General features: G+C 48.3%; 1 long non-coding RNA gene across 2 annotated transcripts in view; it reads right to left on the bottom strand.

Moving 5' to 3' along the window:
- The window catches only part of LOC139762753 (uncharacterized), a 471,178-nt gene extending 453,220 nt beyond the window's left edge, over window positions 1-17,958 (bottom strand). For both annotated transcript variants that reach the window (XR_011715828.1, XR_011715827.1), the window contains exon 1: window positions 17,732-17,958. This is a non-coding gene — a long non-coding RNA (uncharacterized lncRNA). The remainder of the gene's footprint in view (window positions 1-17,731) is intronic.
- Window positions 17,959-24,000: the final 6,042 nt, after the last annotated feature.

Below are 24,000 nucleotides of genomic sequence, written 5' to 3'. Positions count from 1 at the left end.
TAGTATATTCACTATAAGACTTCATCGTAAGGACAGATTCGAGTCTTAATATATTCCTACATTTATGAAACATGATAATGATACAACAGCTGTTGCCGGGGGGAGGGGGGGGGGGGTAATCATCCTATTACGTATTGTAATTTAGTAAAATTACACGTAATTAGATAATTTACTTAAACGGTCCTGTTAAGTAATTAGTCCAATTTTTTTTTTTTCAAGAAAATGTAAAAATAAATCTTTGGGATTAATGTTGAATTAACCTCATCTTAACATTATATGTAGAGTTTACACACACACACACACACACACACACACACACACACACACACACACACACACACACACACCAGGGTTGTAGTATATCACTCTATGTTGTAGTACATAAATCATATACTCACTACAGAACCTCATATCCTCTCACTCCTCACACTAGCCACACCCTCCCCCTCTCCCACACAATGACCCCCCCACCCCCTACCTTACTAACTACCAGTTGTGGGTGATTCATGATTCATACAGTAAACAGGTACAGGAAGGAAACAGGTAACAGAAGACCTGCTGGCCCGTAATGAGGTTACTTACTGAGGGACGAGAATGTCATGTGTTTGTGTCATTGTCAGTCTACCTGTGGGTTGTCTACTGTACCTCGTTATGATGAGTGAGTGTGTCGTGTGGTCGTTGTTAACACTACCGGACACATCATCATACCACCAGTCACTCACTTTCTCATAATGAATTTCGTTATAGCGATGACGTTTCAACTCATCATTGACCGTCTCTACGTTTTCTATATACCTGCAAAAGCGTGTGTGTTGATGCTTCAAATTCTTAACTTCAAAAGTTACCACATGATCGTCTGGGAATTTTGGTGTACATGAAACTAATACTTTACTTTGATGTTTCCTTCATAACGTTTGCTTGTTACTTCTTGTACCAGACTTGTTCTTCCTTATGAGTTCTTTATAACAGGTCTTGCTAGTTTATATTCAGTGTACAGCTAGTATGTACTAGTAAGCCAGGATGTTGTGTTAGCTAGCTAATGTTAGATGGTCACGTGTCTGATGAGCTGTATGTGTGGTGTTCACAAGATCTCATCATCTTGTTCTTCCAGTGTTCTGTTCTGTTCTGCTCAGTGGGTCTCTGTTCTTACTGATAACAACTTCATCATCCTTCCTCAATTACTGAAAGTGTATTTACAAACATCTACAAATGTGCTTCGGTTTCATTCCAATGTACATCACAGTACACGTGTCTTGCTTCAGTAATGTTGTATCATGTGTGTGACTTACAGGGAAAACTTCGTCTGTTATCTGAAGTTACTTCTACTATCAGTCTCAGATGTTGGCCCACATCCTGTTTTCTATCATCGCTAGACTTACAGACTTGGGTAACCACATGTACTGTCCATCTGTATCTTTGACAGAAAATGTTAAACAAAAAAAGAGCATTGGAACCAGGACAGAGTCTTGTGGTACACCAGCGTTTCCTCTTAAGATTAAAGTTGTGGTTGTGTGTTGATCTATGTAACAGAATTTATCATCATTATCATTATCATCATTATCATTATTATCATCATCATCATCATCATTATCATCATCATCATCATTATCATCATCATCATCATTATACAAACTTTCATTGTCACATAACAACATCTAAGTCATGTCTAACTTTTTCACAAAAAGCTTTTTGCAAACTCAGAGGTGATGACGTCAGGTCTTATCAAATCCTAAGTTTTAGTTGTTGTTGTTGTTGTTGTTGTTGTTGTTGTTGCATATTTTACTGTGACGTTCCAGTGATGTTATAATACAGGAGGTGTTGGGTTTGTACAGAGGGCCATCTTGTACTGTATGAACCACTGTATCACACTGTGTTATCTGTTGTTATCATAAAGCAGCAGTTCTGCTGGGCTCATCCTAACTACAGCAGACAACCTAACTACATCAGACACCCTAACTACAGCAGACAACCTAACTACAGCAGATACCCTAACTACAGCAGACAACCTAACTACAGCAGACACCCTAACTACAGCAGACAACCTAACTACAGCAGATACCCTAACTACAGCAGACAACCTAACTACAGCAGACACCCTAACTACAGCAGATACCCTAACTACATCAGACACCCTAACTACAGCAGACAACCTAACTACAGCAGACAACCTAACTACACCAGATACCCTAACTACAGCAGACACCCTAACTACAGCAGACAACCTAACTACAGCAGACACCCTAACTACAGCAGACACCCTAACTACAGCAGACACCCTAACTACAGCAGACACCCTAACTACAGCAGACACCCTAACTACAGCAGACAACCTAACTACAGCAGACAACCTAACTACAGCAGACATCCTAACTACAGCAGACACCCTAACTACAGCAGACAACCTAACAACAGCAGACACCCTAACTACAGCAGACACCCTAACTACAGCAGACACCCTAACTACAGCAGACAACCTAACTACAGCAGACAAATTAACTACAACGATGGAACAAGAGTGGTTTGCTTACCTGGTCAGGAAGTGTGAGGGAGAGACAGAGAGAGGGAATATATTATGAAGAGGGAGAGCGGCATGATAGCGAGAAACCAGAAGGAAGGAAGGAAGAGGGAAGGAAGGAAGGAAGGAAGGAAGATGATGTACATAAGGAAAGAAAGACGGAGGAGGAAATGAAGAGAGAGAGAGAGAGAGAGAGAGAGAGAGAGAGAGAGAGAGAGAGAGAGAGAGAGAGAGAGAGAGAGGTCAGGGTCTGTAATGTTCATCTTTAGCTGTCCGAGCAAGTCATCCACAACCCTTATCCCTGCGTCACAACCCTCACCCCGGCGTCACAACCCTCACCCCTGCGTCACAACCCTCACCCCTGCGTCACAACCCTCACCCCTGCGTCACAACCCTCACCCCGGCGTCACAACCCTCACCCCTGCGTCACAACCCTCACCCCTGCGTCACAACCCTCACCCCGGCGTCACAACCCTCACCCCGGCGTCACAACCCTCACCCCTGCGTCACAACCCTCACCCCTGCGTCACAACCCTCACCCCTGCGTCACAACCCTCACCCCTGCGTCACAACCCACTCCTGGCTCGCCGTTATTTACCTTCTTGTCTCTCCAGTGTTTACGCGTGAAGCTGTTCACAACACACTCACCTTGTACCAACACACACACGAGTACAAAATGTATCATCTGAGTGTGTGTCTTGTGAGTGCGTTGGGCAAGTCCACAGCGCCTTAGTGTTTCCATTGCTTGCCTCAAGTGCTCGGGTGTGTTGCCAACAAGCCTGAGTGCATTGGAGTGCGTTGTGAGTATGTTACGGGGATGCTGAACACGACCTGAGTGTGTTACGTGGATGCTGAGTGCGTGAGTGTGGTATGAGAGCGCCCGCAGCGCTTGAGTGTATTACTGAGTGCGTTACGAGAGTGTCTTCAATGTAGATCATCTTGAGTGGATGATGAAGTGCGTTACCCACCACAGACAGCATCATCCTTCACGATAGCCACCACAGACAGCATCATCCTTCACGATACCCGCCACAGACAGCATCGTCCTTCACGATACCCACCACAGACAGCATCATCCTTCACGATACCTGCCACAGACAGCATCATCCTTCACGATACCCGCCACAGACAGCATCGTCCTTCACGATACCCACCACAGACAGCATCATCCTTCACGATACCTGCCACAGACAGCATCATCCTTCACGATACCCACCACAGACAGCATCATCCTTCACGATACCCACCACAGACAGCATCATCCTTCACGATACCCGCCACAGACAGCATCATCCTTCACGATACCCACCACAGACAGCATCATCCTTCACGATACCCACCACAGACAGCATCATCCTTCACGATACCTGCCACAGACAGCATCATCCTTCACGATACCTGCCACAGACAGCATCATCCTTCACGATACCCACCACAGACAGCATCATCCTTCACGATACCTGCCACAGACAGCATCATCCTTCACGATACCCACCACAGACAGCATCATCCTTCACGATACCCGCCACAGACAGCATCATCCTTCACGATACCCACCACAGACAGCATCATCCTTCACGATACCCGCCACAGACAGCATCATCCTTCACGATACCCACCACAGACAGCATCATCCTTCACGATACCCACCACAGACAGCATCATCCTTCACGATACCCACCACAGACAGCATCATCCTTCACGATACCCACCACAGACAGCATCATCCTTGACGATACCCACCACAGACAGCATCATCCTTGACGATACCCACCACAGACAGCATCATCCTTGACGATACCCACCACAGACAGCATCATCCTTCACGATACCCGCCACAGACAGCATCATCCTTCACGATACCCACCACAGACAGCATCATCCTTCACGATACCCACCACAGACAGCATCATCCTTCACGATACCCACCACAGACAGCATCATCCTTCACGATACCCACCACAGACAGCATCATCCTTCACGATACCCGCCACAGACAGCATCATCCTTCACGATACCCGCCACAGACAGCATCATCCTTCACGATACCCACCACAGACAGCATCGTCCTTCACGATACCCACCACAGACAGCATCATCCTTCACGATAGCCACCACAGACAGCATCATCCTTCACGATACCCACCACAGACAGCATCATCCTTCACGATACCCGCCACAGACAGCATCATCCTTCACGATACCCACCACAGACAGCATCATCCCTCACGATAGCCGCCACAGACAGCATCATCCCCATGGTCAATACAGACAGCCACGATATAAACAACTTTGTTTTTCTCGTATTTCATGTTTTTCAAATTTGATTCGTCCATTTGCTGGCCCTCGTGAGCGTCACAGTTATAATCCCAAACTCTCGCTTTCCAATTTCAATTTGTTTTTATGTTTTTTTGTCCTAGTCTGGTACAGCCCGTGTGACGCGTCCAGCAAGATAACGAAGACTGTAACAGTGTGACGCGTCCAGCAAGATAACGAAGACTGTAGCAGTGTGACGCGTCCAGCAAGATAACGAAGACCGTAACAGTGTGACGCGTCCAGCAAGATAACGACCGTAACAGTGTGACGCGTCCAGCAAGATAACGAAGACCGTAACAGTGTGACGCCTCCAGCAAGATAACGACTGTAACAGTGTGACGCCTCCAGCAAGATAACGAAGACTGTAACAGTGTGACGCCTCCAGCAAGATAACGAAGACTGTAACAGTGTGACGCGTCCAGCAAGATAACGAAGACTGTAACAGTGTGACGCCTCCAGCAAGATAACAACCGTAACAGTGTGACGCGTCCAGCAAGATAACGAAGACTGTAACAGTGTGACGCGTCCAGCAAGATAACGAAGACTGTAACAGTGTGACGCGTCCAGCAAGATAACGAAGACCGTAACAGTGTGACGCGTCCAGCAAGATAACAACCGTAACAGTGTGACGCAGTGGCGCGTCATTACTCCCAATGATTCGCCCTATCCGTTCGCTCTACACCCTCTGTGTCTGACACATAAAAATCCGATTTCTTAGTTCAACTTATCCGATTTCCGGTTGCTTTTCCCTTAATGTCGGTTACATTTACCAGATTTCCGGCTACTTCTGCCCAAATGTCGGTTGATATTGTCTGATATCCGGACACTAATTTCTAATTGACGTCATTCTTATCCGAATTTCCAGGATCCTCGATTATCCGGCTGCTGTAGAGCCAATAACCGTCCGATCTCCGATTATCCGACTTTCATTCCCACTATCTGAATATAGATTAACAAGGTTCGGTATCCGGCTATTTTTCTGCGACTTACGGATAATGTTATCGGAATTAACGTGTCTGATATCGCTTGATTACTGCCAAAGCCTTAATCACCCTCTGGTTAATTACCCTGTCCAGTTTACCTTAACTGCCGTCTAAGCTCTAACTACCCAGTCCGACTTCGCTTAATTACCTTCCGATATCTGATCATCCAGTCCGATTTCTTTACTTATCATCCGATATCTAATTAACAACGCAGGAATTTCATTTAAGGTTTTTTGAATTTCTTTGACGATTCCAAATATTGCCGAAGATTACTTTCGGAAAACAATCCGGTAATTCAGTCCGATATTCGGTTATTATCATCCGACTTCCGGTTAATATATCTGGATATCCGGTTATTGTATGATTTTCGATTGTAATTTGTTATCCGGTTATATACCCAGTTCAAAGATCCGTGTTATTTTGTATTAATTTACGGTTTAACGGTTCATCCATCCGTTGTTGAACTTCACATTAAAACGTAAATATAGCTCGAAAACTAAAATAAAACAAACGAAATTTTATACGAATTAAAATAAGAACTGACTAACATAAAAATCCGATTTCCTATTGTATATCGGTTATATATAGTTAAGATGTTTATATTTTAATTATATTCTATTATATGTTCATGAATTCTTTTTTCCACTTTATTTTTTTATATGTCTGTCTCCGTGACGTTACATAAACAACAAAGAAAACCCCACTCCCCATACACAAAATACAACTAAGAAACTAATATAACATAAGTATAACTCGATTATCCTTTTAATATGATTAATGTTTCTGTATTAAATTATGTTTGTCCTTTATTGTTGTCAATCTTAATTTTTTGTATTTTCTGTGTGGTGACACTGTGCTCCTGTTCCTGTGTACATTAATCCTCTGGTCAACAGTCTCCTCATCATCTTATGTATACATTATAATATATACCTTTTATATTATAACTTTTTATTTTACATCTTATTATATTATATCACTCTAGCACATGATTGTCGTTATATTATCTCATTTTCAGGAATTACATGTGTGTTGTGTAATGTGTTGTGTTGTGTGTGTGTGTGTGTGTGTGTGTGTGTGTGTGTGTGTGTGTGTTGGTATACAGTTTTCATGTTGTGTTATACATGTACATAACAACCAGTTATTAACATATTCTTCGCTGTTGTTATCTTTATCAGTCTTATCATTAGAGATCCAAGATTATGTATTACATTATCCAATTCCAAAATACAGTACTGTATTATCATCCTAAATACAATATTGTATTATCGTACATTCACTATGTAATAACCTTTAACTTGAGATATATTTTCATTTTGTAAGTATAAGTGACCCAAGATAACTTGTCTACTTATAATTACTTACGTTAGGTGCCTTAATGTGGCTATACAATCTAGTGAACTACACTATAACTATGACCACGACGGTACGACCCTTGAGCACGACGGTACGACCCTTGACCACGACGGTACGACCCTTGAGCACGACGGTACGACCCTTGAGCACGACGGTACGACCCTTGACCACGACGGTACGACCCTTGACCACGACGATACGACCCTTGACCACGACGGTACGACCCTTGAGCACGACGGTACGACCGTTGATCACGACGGTACGACCCTTGACCACGACGGTACGACCCTTGACCACGACGGTACGACCATTGATCACGACGGTACGACCCTTGATCACGACGGTACGACCCTTGGTCACGACGGTACGACCGTTGATCACGACGGTACGGCCCTTGACCACGACGGTACGACCCTTGACCACGACGGTACGACCCTTGACCACGACGGTACGACCCTTGAGCACGACGATACGACCCTTGACCACGACGGTACGACCCTTGACCACGACGGTACGACCCTTGACCACGACGATACGACCCTTGACCACGACGGTACGACCCTTGAGCACGACGGTACGACCATTGATCACGACGGTACGACCCTTGACCACGACGGTACGACCCTTGAGCACGACGGTACGACCCTTGAGCACGACGGTACGACCCTTGAGCACGACGGTACGACCCTTGATCACGACGGTACGACCCTTGACCACGACGGTACGACCCTTGATCACGACGGTACGACCATTGATCACGACGGTACGACCCGTGACTACTAAAATACGACCCTCGAACACGAGGATACATCACATGAACATGATGCCCTGGACTCCGACCTGACCCTTAAGGATCAGGTCAAAGGTCAGGTCATCATCCCCGCCGAGGGTCGTAACGCTGGTCGTAATGATGGTCGTACCCTCCTGCATCAGAGGTCAAATCACTATAACCAACTAAACAGTCATTAAGGCGTCAAGATATAGTTACGTCACGCTTGAAGAAAACGGCGACTAAGAAGAAAGAACACGGGATAATGGCCACTCACATGAGTGGGGGGGGGGGGGGGGCAATCGACGCATGGCATAAAAAGATAAACAAATGAATAAACAAATGTGTTGTGCGCTGGCGGTGCTGCTGGATAACAAACAAACAAAATAATAAAACATTTGCAAAACACAGCCACGATACAGAGCACACAACAACAACAACAAACAAGGAAATAAAGATATTCAATAAATATTCAAACAAATACAAGGTAAATACCTGGCTTGAACATATACCTCTATAAATTAAGAATTATGGAAGCACTTAAAACGAACCTGTGTATTTGTTTGTCACAAAATAGCTAATATTTGTGACGTGGAATGTATGGGATGTAGGTGAGCGAGTTACGTGTGTCGTAAATCAACAGCATTTTGTGTTCACACTTATATATTGTGTACACAGACACACAGACAGACACACAGACACGCAGACAGGCACACAGACACACAGACACACAGACAGACACACAGACACGCAGACAGGCACAGAGACACACAGACACACTGACAGACACACTGACAGACACGCAGACACACAGACAGACAGACAAAGAGACACACACAGACAGACACACAGATAGACACGCCTCCGTGGTGGAGTGGTTAGCGTTGCTGACATTGAGTCAGCACGGACCAGCCCAGAGTCAACCCCTCTCATTGGCTGTGGGCGCGGCTGTCGACCCACACCCAACCCAGGTGTTCATCTTAGCCTCGAAGCTGGTCGATAAATGGGTACATTGGCTTGGGTGTGTGTGTGTGTGTGTGTGTGTGTGTGTGTGTGTGTACAAGAGATGTCAGGTGTATGAGTGTACAACTTCCTCCACGTACAGTAAAAGAGGTGAGGGTTCCTCCCTTCATCGTACTGTACAAATAAGGTAGTTACAAAGACATAATGACATAGACACATATGCATATAATAAAACACACAGAGATAAATGTACACACACATGTTCTGAAATACACACATACATACACACACGTATATATAGAATACCCACAACACACACACACACACACACACACACACACACACACACACACACACACACATGAAAGCAACATAAGAGTTAAACAATATTGCTTTTCATCACAATGAAACATAATGTTTATTATTGATGATAGCGTAATGCCGGTATCATACAACCATCAATACAACATTGATACATAGACAGCTGTAGTACAACACCTGTGTGTGGTGTGTGTGTACACTGCTCTCATGTACAAACCATGCCACTGTGTTTTATGAAGAGATGATGAATACATGTACAACGAAGTTTGATAATACACGAGGAAGTGTCTGGTGTGAGTGTACGATGACCGTCCGTCGTGCAATATTGCACGCAAAACACCAGTGTTGTTGCAGACTACATGAAATGACCATTCAGGAACTGCATGTGGCAAACACACGACAAGGGCGTCTGAATAATGTGCTGTGATATATCTATTAGTCTTTACGAACACAACCATGGGGGGTTCTGATACATATAATGCTTTACCACATGTACTGGAGAAGTGATGAGAGAGATGCATCTTGGTTTTCTTACATATTGTGAACATACAAGAAGGATATATGTGAAACATATCACAACCCAACCAGATGATATATACAGATATATCTAACTAGGATATACGGTCATCCGAGAGTCTGGGGTTCGAACCCCGCTACTGGACGTAGTCCTGTGGGGTGATCAGTGTTGCCATAAATAACTGATGAATCATTATTGTTCATAATAAAGTTCCCTCTATAACCACGTGACCTCTGACCTCACATGTACACAACCACAACACCTGACCTCTGACCCCACATATACACAACCACAACATACTTATGATCCATGACCTAATATAACACAAACACACACACAAACACCCACACACACACACACACACACACACACATACACACACCCACACACACACACACACACAGACACACACACAAACACCCACCCACACACACACACACACACACACACACACACACACACACACACACACACACACACACACACACACACATACAGACACACACACACATACAGACACACACACACATACAGACACACACACACACACACACACACACACACACACACACACATACAGACACATACAGACACACACACACACACACACACACACACACACACACACACACACACACACACACACATACACACACACACATACAGACACACACACACATACAGACACACACACACACACACACACACACACACACACACACACACACACACACACACACACACACACACACACACACACACACACACACACACACACGTCCTTGACCATCAAGAAAGGTTGAGTTGTGAGTTAGGTCGGTGTTGCCCGGAGCCACAAATCAATCGCCATGTGAGTGTGATCTTACGTGTAAGGAGACTGTATGACGCCAGTGTTGCCAGACCATGTGAGTGTGATCTTACGTGTAAGGAGACTGTATGACGCCAGTGTTGCCAGACCATGTGAGTGTGATCTTGCGTGTAAGGAGACTGTATGACGCCAGTGTTGCCAGACCATGTGAGTGTGATCTTACGTGTAAGGAGACTGTATGACGCCAGTGTTGCCAGACCATGTGAGTGTGATCTTACGTGTAAGAAGACTGTATGACGCCAGTGTTGCCAGACCATGTGAGTGTGATCTTACGTGTAAGGAGACTGTATGACGCCAGTGTTGCCAGACCATGTGAGTGTGATCTTACGTGTAAGGAGACTGTATGACGCCAGTGTTGCCAGACCATCACCTCACACTGCGTTATCTTACCTATCATTTATCCTCACTCCTCGGGAGTGTCGTAATTTCCTTATCTCTACTGTTGCAACGTATACTAGTGACGTAGTGACGTACAGTAGTGACGTATACTAGTGACGTATACTAGTGACGTATATTAGTGACGTATAGTGACGTACAGTAGTGACGTATACTAGTGACGTACAGTAGTGACGTATATTAGTGACGTATAGTGACGTATATCAAGTGACGTACATTAGTGACGTATACTAGTAACGTATATTAGTGACGTATATTAAGTGACGTATCGTAGTGACGTATGGTAGTGACGTATATTTGGTATATCTGTTTCGTTAAGTTGACATAGGAGGGTAAGATGGCGTCGTATTGGAGGAAGATGATGAAGACGAGAGGGTAAGAGAGGACCTGTGGTTGGCAACAGTGACCAGCAGGGTGATAATGTTATCTTAATGAAGTGCTTTATGACCCTCTTACCCTAGACTATGGGCCGGGAGGGGAGGGAGGGGGAGGTAAAGGGTGTGTGGGGGGGGGGTGGGGAGGTGGGGGGGGGGGTTAGTGGTGGTTTATCATCAGTAATTACGACATCTTGGGGGGAGGGGGTGAATCTAGGAGGGGGGGGGGGTGAACACGTGGGTTTCAGTGGCACTATGGTCGGGATTTCCGCACTGGGAGGTGGGCTGACCACCGCTACCGACGCGGCTCTTCATGCCCCTCTTGCGCTGGCTGCCCTGGGAGGGGAGGGGGGGTCAGGGGTCAAGGGGGGGTGGTGGTGGTGGGGTCCGTGGTCGGGGAGGGGGGGGGGGTTGTGGTGGTCGGGGGGGGGTGTGGTGGTAGGGGGGGAGAGGGTGTCTTTCATCTTGTTCCAAAGTTTTCTTTAACCACATCACATTTTCTTTGTGCCTCATCATGTTTACCTCCTCCAGCGTGTGGCTCATCGCTCACGTGACCTGCTCTTACGAGCGGCCAGACTCACCAGGTCAGAGGAGGTCATACCAAGGCGGCAGACAGTCACCTACACCCACCATGTGTACACAAGTGTCACTGGTGCACACACACACACACACACACACACACACACACACACACACACACCCCGGTTGACCCAGCTCGTGTCGCTGACGTCATCGGATGACCTTGTTTCGCTCCTCCTCCAAACCGACTCACGGGGGGGGGAGGTCACACCAGGAGAGGTCAGCTTGCACGGACCACCTACTCAATGACCTGACCTGACCTAACATGGGAAAATGACCTGGCTTTAAGGAAGACAGACAGACAGACAGAGGGTAAGGTCAGTGGACACAGGATCTCAGACGATATATTAATCTTGGATGAGTAGCTTTTCCCACACACTGCCTTATAGTTCAGTCACCCTGCCCTGTGGCTCAGTCACATTGCTTCAGTCACTCAGTCCACTGGTTCAGTCACACTTCCTTCTGGTTTAGTCACTCAGCCCACTGGTTCAGTCACACTTCCATGTGGTTCATTCACCCAGTCCTCTGGTTCAGTCACACTTCCCTCTGGTTCAGTCACTCAGCCCACTGGTTCAGTCACACTTCCCTCTGGTTCAGTTACTCAGGCCACTGGTTCAGTCACTCAGCCCTCTGGTTCAGTCACTCAGCCCTAAGGTTCAGTCACAGTGCCCTACGGTTCAGTCACTCAGCCCTCTGATTCAGTCACACTGCTCTATGAAGGTTATAGATATGGACACAATCAATGCTACAGATAAGGTGATGAATGGTCATAACTGAACACAAACTATGATAACGATGGAACAACCCGTGACCTGTGCTACAGACACTCCTAACAAGCCACTCAAACAAGCTATTCTGTTGACCAAGAACCAAATTAAACGTTGATTCCAGACTCACACTATATCCAGACTTGTATAACAAGGTAGTTAGAACTTACACTAGTACAAACTACCAGTGGTTACCAGTAACTTGTAGTTCTAACGACGCTTGTAGCAACATGAGGAGACCAATCCCCGGGATTCGACCCCGGGGCAAGATTTCTACATGTTATATTACAGAAGTGGGCTACCCACTGAACACCAGTATATGATGGACTGGTCCCTCAGTCCCCCAGGTCTCCCAGGTCCCACAGGTCCCCCAGGTTGCCTCGGTCCCCAGCCTCCCCCAGGCCCAGCGTTACAAGACCCGTACCTAGGGAGTAACCCCGGAAATTCACATTAATTCCAGGTTGGCAGACGCCGCCCTAGTGATCATTAAGCGAGAGGTGTATTTACTGTCACCCTCTCCGGCTGGGGTCAGAGGTCAGGTGGAGGGTGGGGAGAAGGTCAGCGAGGTCAACACCCGTTATATTGGGGTGTTAATGGAGGTGGGTTTGGGTCAGAGTGGTTCTGGTGGTAGAGGAAGTGTGGTAGGGTGGTGGTGAAAGTGCAGTTGTGTGGTAGTTGGGCATGGTTGTGTGGTGTGGTGTGGTGTGGTATGGTGTGGTGTGTGTGTGTGTGGTAGACACCCACAACTTCACCTACACGACCCCAGCCAATACTCTAACCTCATCACACAACCCCAGCCAACACCCCAACCTCACCACACGACCCCAGCCAACACCCCAACCTCACCACACAAGACCCCAGCTAACCTCACCACACCCCAACATTCAGCGTGCAACCTGTCCTCCAGTTCACACACACACACAACACACTGCTTCAGTATGAGCCAAGATCAAGCCTTGCCCTCCCTCTATTACCCCTGAGAAAACTTAAGATGATACCTTAAAAAAAACACCACGCACTACGAACGCTAATTACAAGTCATATTTCTTGCCTACGTCATCAGAATGACTTCTTCTTAACAGCTTCGAGAATTATAGAACTGACTCAAACCTGAAACTCCGGTCATATACACACACAAACTTGGCCCCATGAGAATCATGTAGTTTCTGCTAACATTTAGACCACATCCCATGGAATGTTGGGTTATCTCTGTTCATCATATGAACGAAGATGTAGTTTGTGATAACATCTACTTACAATGTAAGTATTTCTTGTCACAATTATCATAATAAGAACACTTATACATACAGTAATTCATATCATAATATAATCTTTAATAATTATGTTCAACTTTTCTCGTCAGATGTTTTGAATTCATCTGACAAGTTTGATGAACTTACAGAACCTTGCTCTACTTAACAAAATATTAATTCTACCAAGGTAGATTAATCTTCTAAGAAAATAGACGTACAGGTTTGTAAGTCAATAAACTGACAAATAAATACAGAACGTTGAATAAACAATTTCCAAACCTGTTTTGTGTCCCAGATGTCGACCACTTTCTCCAACACTTGACTCCTACCGCACCCCTCCACCAACACTACTCCCTCCACCCCCTCCCCCCTTCCCTCCACGACCAGATGGTTTCTCCAACACTGCTCACCCAAGCGAACCCCTTCTCCAACACTACTCCCTTGACCTAGCTCCTGCTCCAGCACCACTTCCCCGACTTGAGTCCTCCTCCAACACTGCTCCTCCAACACTACTCCTCCAACACTGATCCTCCAACACTACTCCTCCAACACTGCTCCTCCAACACTACTCCTTCAACACAGCTTAATATCTACGGCAAATTTTCAAATGACTTAGTGATTTCTTCACGTTAGGGAGAGAGATGATGTACAGAAGAATTGCCTCACATCACATGTAGTCAGTGTGAACACTGTCAGTGTAACTAAAACAAGAAGGAACAAATACTTGAATGATATTAATCATCAGTGAACAAACCCGTCCAGGAAGAACAGTATAACATGCCAGTACCAGAACACTGTTCTTTATAGAGGAACAGCTGAAGCTGTTCTTGTAGTATCTCCCTGTTGTTATCAGATGGCAATGTAAGACATCATCCATTCACATCAAATTATAAAATTTCCTCGTCTGTGTGTATTCCCTCTACACGACATGGTGTTCCCTCACACGATATGGTGTTCCCTCACACGACATGGTGTTCCCTCACACGACATGGTGTTCCCTCACACGACATGGTGTTCCCTCACACGACATGGTGTTCCCTCACACGACATGGTGTTCCCTCTACACGACGTGGTGTTCTCTCACATATATTTTCGACTGAATGTGATGCCAGACGGAGGGAGAGAGTGGGGTGAGGTGGCGCGGGGAAACCTTCTACTTTATTATCTTCACATTTGTATCGAGGAAGAATGAAGGCTACGTCAGTGTGTCTAGCAATGACGCTGCAACTCGCGGTTGTTTGTTGATGGAATCACACACACACACACACACACACACACACACAGCGCCGCACCTGGCCCGGACAGTGACCCCATTAAGCATGACCCCATTAAGCATGACCCCATTAAGCATGACCCCATTAAGCATGTGACACTAACCTCGTGTGACCCCCATGCACCATACACAGGCTTGCTACTACCGTCACATGCGACACACGGAGACTTACGACCTTGCTGGACGATGGGTCGTCACATACTGCCTTCCGCTGCTGACCGGGGTTTGGTGCTCCCTCAGGGCCCAGCATCATCTACTGGGTCCGCCTTCATTCCATCATTACCACCCGAAGAGAGGCGTAGCCTGACTCCATATAAACACCTTCTGCCGGCCACCAACTCACTCAGTGACACAGTCGGCTTGCCTCACACCACAGCTGTCCTTACGTGGGACATGGCCACCGTCTGTCTCGAGAACCAAGTTGACCCACGGGACCGAGTGCCACGCCTTCCTGCATCACAATAAGTAAACGCCGACCGTCCACTAACTCAGGATCTCGACGCGCAACGCCTCCCTCCTGCAGAAGCTCCGCGAGACCCGGTTGGCTACGCAACTCTCCCACGGGCCGCCTGGTGGACTTCCCGCATCTAGAGCAGTGCCACAGAACGCCAGCCTAGATTATCTCACATTACCTCACCTGACCACCCTGGACCATACCTGACCACCCTGGACCATACCTGACCACCCTGGACCACACCTGACCACCCTGGACCACGTGTGCCAGCTCTGTTCTTGATCAGTGAGGCACCACATTGTTTGTTACTCCTGCTTCCGTACCATTCCCTCACTACACACCATTAACGAAGAATTCACACAGTTAACTGGATACGGGCCGCTCAGGGTCCAGCGCACAGGTTCAAATCCTGATTGCGGCGAGGGTCCACAGTCAACCCAGCTGTTCATTCACCCCAGTGGTTGATCGATAAGATGGCTACCTGGTTCAGAGGAGGGTATATATAGCTTGGCTGTGGGAGGTTTGTATGTTCTATGAAGGTGCGCGTTCATATGTACTATGTTTGTATCAGATAACCTGGTCATAGACCATCAGGTCTTGAGTTATCTGACCTTCCCATGTACTGTCCTCCAGCAGATAACCTGGTCATAGACCATCAGGTCTTGTGTTATCTGACCTTCCCATGTACTGTCCTCCAGCAGATAACCTGGTCATAGACCATCAGGTCTTGTGTTATCTGTCCTTCCCATGTACTGTCCTCCAGCAGATAACCTGGTCATAGACCATCAGGTCTTGTGTTATCTGTCCTTCCCATGTACTGTCCTCCAGCAGATAACCTGGTCATAGACCATCAGGTCTTGTGTTATCTGTCCTTCCCATGTACTGTCCTCCAGCAGATAACCTGGTCATAGACCATCAGGTCTTGTGTTATCTGTCCTTCCCATGTACTGTCCTACAGACCTCCTCTCCTGCCTGTGGTCCCACTCAGACCACCATACAACCCTCCCTGTGTAGGTACACACGAACCTACAACCTCACGTGAGGGTCTGGGTTAGCTGACCCGGGGATAACAGACCCACAAGAATCCAACTCGGTTTATGTAAACATTTCCATTAACCGGAATCCTTCCAGGTCCGGGTAAGCGAGGTCCATCAACGATCGCTTAACCGGAAAGTTCTAGAATGACCCGAGGTCCTCCCCCCCCTCCCCTTCCCCCCACACCACCCAGGGGGGGTGTCCCCCCCACCCCACCCCCAGCAGGCATGTGTTGCCTCACGTGAGACCTGTATCCACCCCTCCCGACCCCCCCCCAGCCCCTCCTTCCCTCCAGACCCCCCCGCCCCTCCTGACCCCCCCAGCCCCTCCTTCCCTCCCCCCTCCCCTCGGCCCTAGGCCCCACCCCCCACCTCCCCTGCCCCTGGAACCCTCCCACCCCAACCCCTTCCCCTGGCCCCTCCCAACCACAGCCCCTCCCAGGGGCCCCCCCTCCTCCCCCAGACTAGCCCCCGCCCCCTAGACCACCCCCCTGGCCCCCCCGGTACCCCAGCCCCTAGCAGCACCCCCTGCCCCCCCTCCCTCCCCCTTGTGAGCAGATGAATGACCGACCTTCATCACTTACACGACCTTGAAGGAAAGGGGCCGGGGAGGGGTAGGGGAGGGGTGGTTACGGGAAGGAGGGGGAGACAAGGTGTCGGGAGGGGAGGGGAGGGTAGGGGTGGGCTGGGCGGGGTGGGGTGAGGGAGGGTAGGGGAGGGGAGGGGTGGGCTGGGCGGGGTGAGGGAGGGGAGGGTAGGGGAGGGGAGGGGGTGGATTAGAAAGGACTCTGGTACATCAAGAGAGTATGGGGGGCGGGGGGGGGGCGCCTCCTCACGTGCCGGGCTACCACGTGGCGCTGGTGCCGGTGGGTGGGGGAGGGGGGGTTGTCTGGAAGGGCAGTGATGACGTAGTGTCAAGATGGCGGCGGTGGGCGGGAGTCAAACAATAGTAAACAGAAGGATATAAACAATTGGAGTCAGAAGGTGTGTACGTACGTACGTATGTAAGAACGAGACAGGTGAGGTGCCGTGCCCTAGTGATCAATGATGATGAACACAAAGGCCGGGATGGGGCTCTTCTTGCACCAGCTGGGAGGCGATCGATGTATTCGTGGTGACGAACTGCAACGCAGGACCGAGGGATCTCCGGTGGCAGGAGGTGACGGAGGCGAGAACGGTGCGTCAACATCTTTCCCAACAGCTGGTTGAGGTCCAGGTGATGCCAGCTGGAGGAGGAGCAAGAAAGATGGCGTAAGAGCGACCCTGGATGATGATCTTGCATGCCGTTTTCTACACCTTCTCCAGCTGTGGTGTACAGGTGGTGGAGGGTGAGGAGGAGCAGGTGGAGGATGGCCAGCTGTGGTGTACAGGTGGTGGAAGGTGAGGAGGAGCAGGTGGAGGATGGCCAGCTGTGGTGAACAGGTGGTGGAGGGTGAGGAGGAGCAGGTGGGGGATGGCCAGCTGTGGTGTACAGGTGGTGGAGGGTGAGGAGGAGCAGGTGGAGGATGGCCAGCTGTGGTGTACAGGTGGTGGAGGGTGAGGAGGAGCAGGTGGGGGAAGGCCAGCTGTGGTGTACAGGTGGTGGAAGGTGAGGAGGAGCAGGTGGAGGATGGCCAGCTGTGGTGTACAGGTGGTGGAGGGTGAGGAGGAGCAGGTGGGGGATGGCCAGCTGTGGTGTACAGGTGGTGGATGGCCAGCTGTGAGGACCATGACAGCTGGTGGATGTGATGATGAGAGTGTGCATGTGCTCACTCCACCTTACTTTATCGTCCAGTGACACACACAAGCTTGGTGGAGGAGACAACCTGGAGGGGACTGGGGCCGTGTGAGACAGTAGGGTGTGGGTGGATGAGACAGTAGGGTGTGGGTGGATGAGACAGTAGGGTGTGGGTGGATGAGACAGTAGGGTTTGGGTGGATGAGACAGTAGGGTGTGGGTGGGTGGGACAGGGTTGGATGTAGTGAGGATAAGTACAACATGTACGTACAGATAATGGTCCTAACCTAACCTGTCACTAACTGCTACAGAGGTTATAGTAGTGAGGTCACTGACGATGACCTGTGTCACTAAGGTCAGTGGTGATGACCTGTGTCACTAAGGTTACTGATGATGACCTGTGTCACTAAGGTCACTGATGATGACCTGTGTCACTAAGGTCACTGATGACCTGTGTCACTAAGGTCAGTGGTGATGACCTGTGTCACTAAGGTCAATGATGATGACCTGTGTCACTAAGGTCAATGATGATGACCTGTGTCACTAAGGTCAATGATGATGACCTGTGTCACTAAGGTCACTGATGATGACCTGTGTCACTAAGGTCAGTTAGCTCTCTAACATGTAAACAAAACGTAGTTAAATTGGTCAAATCACAATTGGGTTCAGTGTTCCATGCGCGTTATGTGCACATCTTTGTGTCTCATTATAAGAAAACTGGTTGAAATATAAACATTAAGGAAAATATTGTGCTCTGATGTGACCTTTGACCTGTATAGCATGTCAGTAATGACTGAGGTCAACATATGAATCTATCACTGAGGATGTTACATGTGTGTGTGTGTGTGTGTGTGTGTGTGTGTGTGTGTGTGTGTGTGTGTGTGTGTGTGTGTGTGATCGTCTCCCAGGAATAGTGACCCAAACTGTATTGCCCTGGGTTTCTTTGCACTTTGACCCCATCAAATTCTGTCAACGACTTCCGTAAAGATACAAATAAACACACAACAAATACACAATTATGATGAGCTGACACACATATCGACGGCCAACTACGTGTATGTGTGTGTGTGTGTGTGTATGTGTGTGTGTGTGTGTGTGTGTGTGTGTGTGTGTGTGTGTATGTGTGTGTGTGTGTGTGTGTGTGTGTGTATGTGTGTGTATGTGTGTGTGTGTGTGTGTGTGTGTATGTGTGTGTGTGTGTGTGTGTGTGTGTGTGTATGTGTGTGTATGTGTGTGTGTGTGTGTGTGTGTGTGTGTGTATGTGTGTGTGTGTGTGTGTATGTGTGTGTATGTGTGTGTGTGTGTGTGTGTGTGTGTGTGTGTGTGTGTGTGTGTGTGTGTGTGGCAATCATCCCTCCGTGTTGTGATGAACACCACCACCAGAAGACGACACATCACCTTACCCACTACAATCATTCCCTCACTCACGCATCACACCCGCTGTTATGACTTTAGCGTACTGCCTCACCTTACCCGGCGTATAGGAAGCGTTGGAGTCGGGGTGTGGGGCGTATAGTAAGCGTGGGGGTCGGGGTGTGGGGCGTATAGTAAGCGTGGGGGTGGGGGTGTGGGGCGTATAGTAAGCGTGGGGGTGGGGGTGTGGGGCGTATAGTAAGCGTGGGGGTCGGGGTGTGGGGCGTATAGTAAGCGTGGGGGTGGGGGTGTGGGGCGTATAGGAAGCGTTAGGGTGGGGGTGTGGGGCGTATAGGAAGCGTGGGGGTCGGGGTGTGGGGCGTATAGTAAGCGTTGGGGTCGGGGTGTGGGGCGTATAGGAAGCGTTAGGGTGGGGGTGTGGGGCGTATAGTAAGCGTGGGGGTCGGGGTGTTTGGGTGTAGGTGTGGGTGTGGGGGTAGCTTTCCGCACCGGGCCGCCCAGCAAGGAGTTCGTCAGGGATACGAGGCCTGGGTCACAGAGGCAGATGAGTTGGCTGGCCTGCGCACCGGCCACACCTCCAAATCTATTATTAATGTTGCACAGGTTTGAGTCATTGTACGCTTAGGGGGGGGAGGGGGGAGGGGGAGGGAAGTACATGGGTCAGGGAAGGGGGAAGACATGTCCACGGTCGTGGGGGAGGGAGAGGATGGCTGCTTTACTGACCATAGTTTTCGTTAATGGTGTCTGGGTTTGGACAGCTGTATGGTCCGTCCGTAACTGGTCTCTACCTCTGGTCCGTGACGGGTCTCTTGTCCGTGGCCGATCTGTCTTTGGTCTTCGTCGGGTCAGGTCTGCCGACCTTAGCTGGTCTCTCTACTCTGTGTCTGACCTGTGGTCCGAGGCGGGTCTCTCTGTGGTCCGTGGCTCTCACCGATATCAAGAACAAAATTTAATTTCACGATCATTAAGATCATTATCAGTCAATAAAAAAAAGAGATTAATTGAAAAATGACAAATATGAAAAATAGGAAAATGTTGTGTATCTTCCAGTGAGGGAAAGAGTATGTAAACATCAAGTCATATAGTGTTCACGTGCTTATACATTATATAACACTACTACCATCAAATGTTTACACTCCAGCCACCCAGGCATCACATTACATGTGTACGATAGTTTGAACATCACGCTGTGGCAGCACGTGTCGTGGCGAGTGGGCCGGCACGTGCAGGAAGTGTTGCAGCTGCCAGGCCTATGCATTATGATGATGATGATGATGATGCACATGTAACATGCATCTGGGAAAGTTCCAGGAAACGTTTCCCCCCCCCCCCCCCCCGCCCCGTGAGAACGTTGCTCTGGGCCACACACACACACACACACCACGACGACCACGCTGGACCAGCTACACCCACATATTATGATGCTCATTACAGATGCAAGACACATATTGTGTTGAGGTGAAGTGATAGACCGCTCACGGTGTTTCACTCGTTCCATGTGAATAGGATCGGCTTTATAGACTGAGAGATAGATAGATAAACAAATAGATAGACAGACAGATGGATGGATGTATGGGATACATAGAAAACGTCACTGAAAATAGTCGTAGAAAACAACACGACCATAAGACGACGTAAAACCAACATGTTTTTTATACAAAAGTTTTACAATTGTTGAGAGCAAGATGAAACAGCAGTGTTCACAACAGCAGTGTTCAAAACAGGAGTGTTCACAACAGCAGTGTTCACAACAGCAGTGTTCAAAACAGGAGTGTTCACAACAGCAGTGTTCACAACAGGAGTGTTCAAAACAGGAAGTTCATTACTGGTCACAATACTGGCAGAGCTTGAGGCCAGCCACCCACCCACACCACAACACAACATCTTATTATTAACCAAAGCCAAACAATGTGTTTATGTTGACGAGAAACATCAGTGGTCCCAACACTGAACCCTGAGGGAGAACACTTGTCACCCACCCACACCCAGCTGGGCAAGCTTCCCATGACATGTGTTCTCTGTGCCCTCACAGTCAGTCAGTCAGTCAGTCAGTCAGTTCAGTCAGTCAGGCAGGTGTCACTGTGTATATATAGCCTTCATCAGACACCAGGCTATCATGGTGGACAACACCTTCTGCCACTCAATAGCACACAACCTAACCACCATACTCTTTTTTTTCTGTGGTGTTGCAAAGTCTCTCTCTCTCTCTCTCTCTCTCTCTCTCTCTCTCTCTCTCTCTCTCTCTCTCTCTCTCTCTCTCTCTCTCTCTCAGGCCAGCAGCAGCATGTTCACCATGCAAGGTATTCTTGTTTCAGATCTCATGTTGTCTGTCAGTTAAGTAACACATGCCAGACAAGAAGCCTTGCATCCACTTCCTGATCATTGTCTCGTTAGGTCGGAGGTCACGCTCGTTAGCGACGCCAGACTGTCATGCTCTCTTGTTATCCTTCTTCTGTACTGATGAACATCTGATTATAACCAGCGTTCACACAATGTGTGTGTGTGTGTGTGTGTGTGTGTGTGTGTGTGTGTGTGTGTGTGTGCGTGTGTTAATACTAACGACCTTGGCGATGCGATGCGTCAGCCAATTAAACCATGAACAAGCGGGAACCCAAGTTACCACAAAAATGGCGGAGCCTCACCGACCACTGGCCAGATGTTGGCTATGTTTGGCAACAGTTTTCAGGAATTGAACATATGTTAGTGTGTGGACGAACAGTAACATGGTTTGTTGTTCACTGTTTGAACGGAATCACATTTCTGCGTAAGGGTCATCAAGGACCATCAAGGGCCATCAAGGACCATCAAGGGCCATCAAGGACCATCAAGGACCATCAAGGACCATCAAGGGCCATCAAGGACCATCAAGGACCATCAAGGGCCATCAAGGATCATCAAGGGCCATCAAGGACCATCAAGGACCATCAAGGGCCATCAAGGGCCAACAAGGATCATCAACGACTATCACGGACCATCACGGACCATCAAGGACCATCTGTTTTTTTCCATGTGGCAACTCCATTGTCTTAAAAACAGTTGAGAAATTATATGTGAAATGTTTTAGTGAGAAAGGAAATGTGAGGAGGTGTTGACCACATGAATAAATATCCAGGAGGTGGTCTGCCAGATGACATGTGAGAAGAACAGTACAGAACAGAAGACCATGTGTTATATGTTCTTACATATGGCAAGAACAGGACAGAACAACGAACATATTCTCCTCTTTCTCTGACCATCATCACAACATGATAGATATAAAGATAGGTAGATAGACAGATAGATAGATGATAGATGATAAATAGGGAGAGAGAGAGAGAGTGTGTTGTATTTCCTGTTGTTGTTGTAAGTGTGTTGTGGTGAGAAAGGTGAACAGGCAGGCCAGACGTGCACAACATGTCCGCCGGCCAAGGTCTGACCCCCAACACATTTTCTAATAACTTCAAGGAAAACTGAACATCAAGTCCACTTTCTCCTGCAAGCTGTGAGCTTATGCTGGCCTCCAGCAGCTTATCTTGCCAGCTCTCACCCCCCCCCCTCTGTGAGAGCAGTAAGAACCCCCCCCCCACCCCATGACTCACACCCTCTCCCCCTCTCACCCACTACAGTAATTACTCCCCCCTTCCCCCGTACAGTAATGACCCCCATCCCATGTCATCCCCTTCCTCCACGGACCTCAACATCCACTGCAGTATTCCGTCGTCAACACCAACACACCAACCCGACAATTTACTATTACCATCGTTTATCCAATTTAACGCGGTATTAACACACATAATTCCTGGCCAATTACAGCACAAATTGGACCTCCACTCAATAGGCGAGGGAAATAAAGTCTTCCAATTATCGTGGACTGAGATGTGTGGTGGGTGGTCCCCCCCCTCCCTCCCTTGTCTGCTGGCTCCGGGTCTCCACTATGCAGAACCTGCCCTCCACACACCCCTCCACACCCCTCCACACACCCTCCACACACCCCTCCACACACCCTCCACACACCCCTCCACACCCCCTCCACACCCCTCCACACCCCTCCACATAACCCTCCACACCCCTCCACGTGCATGGTTAAGACGGGTCTTGCTACTCTTGCGTCCACCACCACAGTACACGGAAGATGATCACCAAGGGCTTGGGTCTCGTCGTGCTGATAAGGCTGGGTGTGCTAGGGCTGGGTGTGC

This window comes from Panulirus ornatus, chromosome 44 (genome assembly GCF_036320965.1).
Source record: "Panulirus ornatus isolate Po-2019 chromosome 44, ASM3632096v1, whole genome shotgun sequence".
Taxonomy (NCBI): Eukaryota; Metazoa; Arthropoda; class Malacostraca; order Decapoda; family Palinuridae; genus Panulirus; species Panulirus ornatus.
Note: the sequence above shows the minus strand (reverse complement) of the source record. Positions and strands in the feature narration are given on the sequence as shown.